Genomic DNA, 6,937 nt, shown 5'->3' with positions numbered 1-6,937 from the left:
TCTGCCCTGCACAGCCCCCAGAAGCTCTCTGAAAGCCTCCTAAAAGCTATTCACAGCCATTTTGGTGAAGGGGCGGGGTTTAAGGAGGCAAAAAAATGCTGCATTCAGTGTATATAAGACACACCCAGATTTTCAGCCTTTTTTTTGCAGGAAAAAGGTGCGTTTTATACTCTGAAAAATACGGTAACTTGGACAATAAAGTAGCTTCTAATTTAACCCACAAATCATGTTAAAGTGAATTAAGGTAATCCATTTATCTACATTGAAGGTTTGTAAGAAACATTGTAAAATATTTATTGAAGGCTGAATGAATATAATGAATATAGCATATGCTTACACCAGCATGTATACATCAAATAGCATATATATTAATCTTACATAATTTGGTATTTATCTTAATTAATCTACTTTGTAGTTTTTATATTAGATAAATTATTTATACGTATTATGTTTTTTCATTATGGCTTTTGTGGTTTTAATCATTTTCCATTTTTCCAGAAGGAGTAATGTCGTTGTACAGAGACATCTATTTGATATCTGAAGTTATGAGTAGCTATAACTAAAATTAGTGTGTTTAGAGATAAAATCTTCTGAGATGAGTAACCCTTTGTTATTAGGGCATTTTAAAAAAAAAGGTTGAGAAGATCTACAGAGGTCATTCACTATTCAGAGTACAAAGTGGGACATTTTTCTCTTGTCAGGAAAAGGGGGCTCCTGTTGACACATTAATGCCTCTGTTCCCATGTTTGATCTTTTCCTTCTGATCCTGGGCCTGATTTAATAGTGATTTTTCAAAACCAAAAACCAAAATATACTTTGCAGTTATCGTGTTCGGCTATGAAAGCCCTTCATAGGCAATCCTGATGGACCGAATCAAGTAAGTTGCCAAGTGATTCATATGTGGTAAAAATATTTCAGACATCCAGGAGACAGAGACTACGTTAGTCTGTTCCCTTTAAAAAAAAAATCCTTCCAAAAGCATGATGCTATTTTTTTATTAAGTGACAGAAGGGGAAATAAATATGTTCTAAATGTGATGGATCTCAAAATGCAAGTAGTTTATTTAAGAAATAGGATGCTGTGTTTTCTCTTCACTACAGCAATAAATACATGTAGGAAATTGATGTATAGTTAGGACAAGTTCCTCTCGTATGTGTTGGTTTTTGTTTTTGTTGTGGTAAGGGAGAAATTGTAACTTATCTGCAACTTGTGATAATTTATGAAAATGTTACAACCTACCATAGTATTAAGAAGACAGCTAAGGTCAGCTATATGTTCCCAAACTATTAGGTACCTAGGGGCGCTGCCAGTTGACTAATGCTTATGTCACTTCTGACTTCATTTAAGTCACTTCTGACTTCACAATGAAAAGCAAGGTTTTATAGCTTCCTGCTTAAGTCCATTATTGTTCATCTTTTGTAAGCAAAGACAGCATTGTCTCAACATCTTTAAAAAAAACCTATAAAAAGAGGCAGGAAAAAGAAGTGTTTGGTATGTTTGTGATAGTAGTAAGCCACCAAGGTGTAGTCTGGACCTTTTATCCAGCTGTCATGTCAGGAGGTAGGGAGGCCGTCATATTGCAGCAAAAAGAAGACAGCCACTAGCATGATGTTAAGCTGAAGTAATCATATAATTGCTGAAGGGGGTGGGGTGTCAATTAATCAGTAATTGGAAATACGCTATTATATGAAAATGATCTAGGACCGTGTTTCTCAACCTTGGCAACTTGAAGTTGTCCAGACTTCAACTCCCAGAATTCCCCAGCCAGCTGGCTGGGGAATTCTGGGAGTTGAAGTCCGGACATCTTCAAGTTGCCAAGGTTGAGAAACACTGATCTAGGATATCTGTGTGTTCCCTTTTGAGAAAAAATAGTCCCAGGATGTCATTCCCAGGGAAGAAGTAAAAACAGAAGGAAATAATTGCTATTTTTCTTTTCTTTTTTCCTTTGTAATTCCTTCAATTACTTTCTTTCCAAGTAAAAACAGAAGGAAATAATTGCTATTTTTTTTCTTTTTTCCTTTGTAATTCCTTCAATTACTTTCTTTCCAACTGTTGTAGTATTTGAGAATCGTGTTTCATTGTGAAAGTAAAGTTGAGGAGAACTTGTCTTACCATTTTTTCCTAGTTTTCCAATCTTAGACAATAGTTAAGAAAAATGTGGATCCATTTTTGTCATCAGAATAAGATTTAAATTTACTTATACATATTTAGCTTACCTTCCTGTTTTTATATGCTAGAGATATACAAAAGGCAAATAACATGATAATATAAAAAATGTTATCTATAAGATCATAATTTAACATTAATTGTAATAATTATTACAACATGCTAATATTGTTAGTATTTATTGGCCTGGCTAAAGAGATTGGTTTTAACTTATCTTCTTAAGGCAGAGAATGGAGTCCACTCCAACTCTTAAAAGAGTACATTTCTTAATTCCAGAAGTTTATATTTATTTGTTTGATAAATGGGTACAGTACACACTTCAAAAAGCATATTTTACTCCTTCATAGTCCATTGATTGATAGATATTAACAGATTCTATGGCAGTAGCCATTTCCCCTTTGAATTTTTTTAAGGTTTTCACCCTGATTCTTTTTCAACCATCTGTGTTAGAATGGAAACCTGTTGAAATGAAAAAGTGAGTCCAGCTGTACAGTATTTGAAAACATCCAAAGTATTGACTCATAGGAATATTTCAGGGTGAAAACAAATAAAGTCAATAATGTGCTCTTGTGTAACTCTCAAATAGGACTAGCCATGCATGTTCAAGGGGACATCCCCCTTAAGAGCACAATTTTGTCTAAATAAAATACATTATTTAACCTCGGAGCTGCTATATTTGCTTTCAGGTTGATATTCTTTTCTTCTATAGTCAGTCATACATAAGAAATCTTTGTGCTGCAATGTGACTTAATCACAAATGACAAACCATATATACAGCATTACCTTACATTCAATGTTTACTGATCTTTGATAAAGTTAACCTGTCCCCACCTCTTGAACTTCTTCAGCACCTGTTCACGCCTTACCTGTAAAGGAAGAATGGAATCTTGCAAAAATACCAAGTACTATTTCAAATTCCTGTGGTATTTTATTTTTTCCTTTGAGGTACACATTAGATTTTTTTTCACATTGTGAAATATTCATTCCAGTTTCTTGTCATCCAATACAATGTCTGCAGACCTGTATCTTGTCATGAAACGGTCTGAATAATCTTCTCTAGTTGGGTAGAGATCTCTACTATGAGTTTAAATCCATCACTTAGAATAGAATAACGGATTTGGGAGGGATCTTGGAGGTCTTCTAATCCAACCCCCTGCTTAGGGAGGAAACCCTACACCATTTCAGACAAATGGTTATCCAACGTCTTCTTTAAAACTTCCAGTGTTGGAGCATTTACAACTTCTGGAGGCAAGTTGTTCCACTGATTAATTGTTCTAACTGCCAGGAAATTTATCCTTAGCTCTAAGTTGCTTCTCTCCTTGATTAGTTTCCACCCATTGCTTCTTGTCCTGCCCTCAGGTACTTTGAAGAATAGGTTCAGTTCCCCTTCTTTGTGGCAGTCCCTGAGATACTGAAAGACTCTCCTAGTCCTTCTTTTCATTAAACTAGATACACCCAGTTCCTGCAACTGTTCTTCATGTTTTAGCCTCCAGTCCCCTAATCATCTTTGTTGCTCTTCTCTACACTCTTTCCAGAGTCTCAACATCTTTTTTACTTTCTAAAAACAAAATGTTAGAATAATGGAGGATTGTTGCCAACCCAGTTCCTTTTTTCTTTAAGTGTCTTTAAATTGACAGTGCGCTATTCCTGACTTTCTTGAGGAAGGATTTTTTTAAATATGTAATATACCTAATATATATAAATATTAAAAGTTTATGATCCGCTGGCCCGAATATTGGATATGCCTGTTCTAAATTATTTTGAAATATACCATACAAGAATCTAATTTAATGTGTATAACCTTAAACTACAGGAAGCAAAATATTCTGGTTTCTGTTAACTTTTGACAACATTTCTCACTGTTGCTATGTTTGCTTCTTATAGTTCTTTAGCCATTTCAGTGCTCTGTTTAATCACAGAACTGTGTTATATATTATTAATAAGCTTGTCTTAACAATAGGGTAAAAGTAGAAAATAAAGAAGATGATTTTGATGGAAATAAGCAGGAATTATTACCTAGGTAAAACTTGCTAAAACACTTTTTTTAAAAGTTCGAAATAACAAGATAACATTCGGAAATGGCTCAAGCAGATGTCCCTCTAATTCACTGGGTTATGAATTAAGGAAGGGAAGGTCAGTCAGTGCAATCTCACTCGTTATTATAGCCCATCTCAATCAAAGAAATTTTACCCTTCCCGTGAAGCTAATTTCCTGATCTGGTCTTCCTAGCTGAGCTGACAGTAATAAAGAAATTAAGAAATTCATATCATAAACACAATACTGAACCTAAAGCAAACAATGAAACAGCCGATTAATAATCCAATTTAGGGAAACTTACTCCAGCAAAATGCCTGAGGATTAGTGCATTTATTTCACTTTCTGAAGAAAAGCTAGTTTTTTTTCTTTTTTTGCAAACACTAAAGATATGAGTAAAATGGTACCGAAGCTTAAAATTTGCGAAACACCACATTACATTCTTGTAATGAATTTACCTTGTCACTGACACAGAAAAGCCTACTCAGACTTGAGCTCAACTCCTGGGGATTTCAGAACACATCTACATGGTTCTCTTGGCACAAATGTGTTCTGTTTATAATTGGTTGATCTAATCTGGTATATAGGCTCAGTAGATACTGGAGGCCTATTATAATGCTAGTTAGATCCAGCACAACCTAGCTTTCTGAGAGCAGCCAAAATGGGCTACGTTAAAAAATAGGCCACCAATTAATGCAGAGGGATTAGGAAGGAAAGAAAAAAAAAGATCAGTATTTGGAGATTTGTCAGCACATTTTCTATGCATAATAAATAAAATGCTAAAAAGGAAAAAAAGGAAAGAGAGGAAATGCAAGTTAGTCCTGAAAGCACATTTCTATGTTAATCAAACTACAATGACAGGTATAATATATACTGCTCCATTTTTTTACATTACAGACACACAGTATATTAAATCCTGTATTATTTGTTGTTTTGATTCCAAGAATCCTGGTGATGTAATTAAAAAAAAACACATTTCTTGCATTTATTCATTTCTTAAAGTTCTCCACTCTTTTACAATGCAAACACAAAGTAATGGTGTATAATAGGTCTGCTCATCATCATTGGAATATACATACAATACTTTTTAGCATGCATTCCAATCGAGAATAAAAAATCCTATTTCTCTAAAAAGCCCATGCTTTAAGGCCATGCTGAAGTCTCAGTTATCTTGATATACTATAAGTGTCTTCCTTCACCCATGGCATTCCAGATCTTTAGCCATCTTGGCTTTAGCTATGTCATTTTGACTAATCTGGAAGAGATTTCATGATTTCCCAACTCCATTATAAAAGCATAAACGTATACATTCACTTCCATGTCCTCAATTTTCACAGAAATATGATGGAAAAAGTCAAGAACCCAAAGAATGTCCACTATGTAGTTGGAGAGCTAAAGAGCCTACCAAACAGCTTTGAACTCTGAAAATCCTCAGTGATGAATTCCTGAGATGAGGGCCTCCACCAAACATGTCAATTTAGTTTATCTAAGAAATGTTTGCCAAATAGAGAACATAAACTAGGCAATGTTCTTTCCACTTAGCATAGTAGTTATGCTAAAGTATCTACTAAAAGGACTTGGGACAAAATAGAGAACATGAACTAGGCAATGTCTTTCCACTCAGCATAGTAATCATGCTAAAGTATCTACTAAAAAGACTTGGGACAGGGATCCTGTTCAAATAATCCACAGAATAAACTTGTAAAATTCAGTACATCTTTGATCTTGCCTTTGCAAGTTACTTTAGAAAGCCAGTATAACCACACCGTTTATGCATAGAATGAAGTGCAAACATCTAGATCAGTGTTTTTCAACCTTGGCAACTTGAAGATGTCTGGACATCTGGCGAATGCTGGCTGAGGAATTCTGGGAGTTGAAATCCAGACATCTTCAAGTTGCTAAGGTTGAGAAACACTGATCTAGATGACAGCAAAGAGATTCACAAAAGTCTAACTTCATATTATCTTTTAGTGGATCTTTGTAGTCAAGACACCGTTATTCTAATAATAGAACAGAATAACAGTTAGAAGGGATCTTGATGGTCTTGTATTCCAAATACACACACACATACACACACACACACACGAGGTGGTATTCAGCAGGTTCTGACCAGTTCTGGACAACTGGTAGTGGTAATTTTGAGTAGTTCAGCGAACTGGTAAATACTACCTCTGACTGGCCCCACTTGCATCTATTCTCTGTCTCCCGAGTCCCAGCTGATCGGGAGAAAATGGAGATTTTGCAGTATCCTTCCCCTGCCAAGCCCACCAAACCATGTCATGCCTACCAAGGTATGTCCACAGAACCGGTAATAAAAAAAATTAAATCCCACCACTGCCCCCTTCCCCTCCTCGTTGAAGTAGGAAACCCTGTACCATTTCAGACAAATGGTTGTCCAATTTCTTCTTAAACCCTCCAATGTTGGAACACCGACAACTTCTGGAGGCAAGTTGTTCTACTGATTAATTATTCTGTCAGGAAATTTCTCCCTAATTCTAGATTGATTCTCTCCTTGATTAGTTTCCATCCATTACTTCTTGTCCTGCCTTCAGCTGCTTTGAAGAATAGATTGACCAGTCTTCTTTGTGGTGGCCCCTAAGATATTGGAACACTGCTATCATGTCACCCCTAGTTCTTCTTTTCATTAAACTAAACATACCAAATCCCTACAACTCTTCATCATATGTTTTAGCCTGCAGTCCCCTAATCATCTGTTGCTCTTCTATGCATTCTTTCT

This window comes from Thamnophis sirtalis, unplaced genomic scaffold, assembly GCF_051295495.1.
Source record: "Thamnophis sirtalis isolate CommonGarterSnake01/CBP01778 unplaced genomic scaffold, rThaSir2_p1.2 scaffold_8, whole genome shotgun sequence".
NCBI lineage: Eukaryota > Metazoa > Chordata > Lepidosauria > Squamata > Natricidae > Thamnophis > Thamnophis sirtalis.
The sequence above is the reverse complement of the archived record's forward strand: the minus strand, read 5'-3'. Positions refer to the sequence as shown.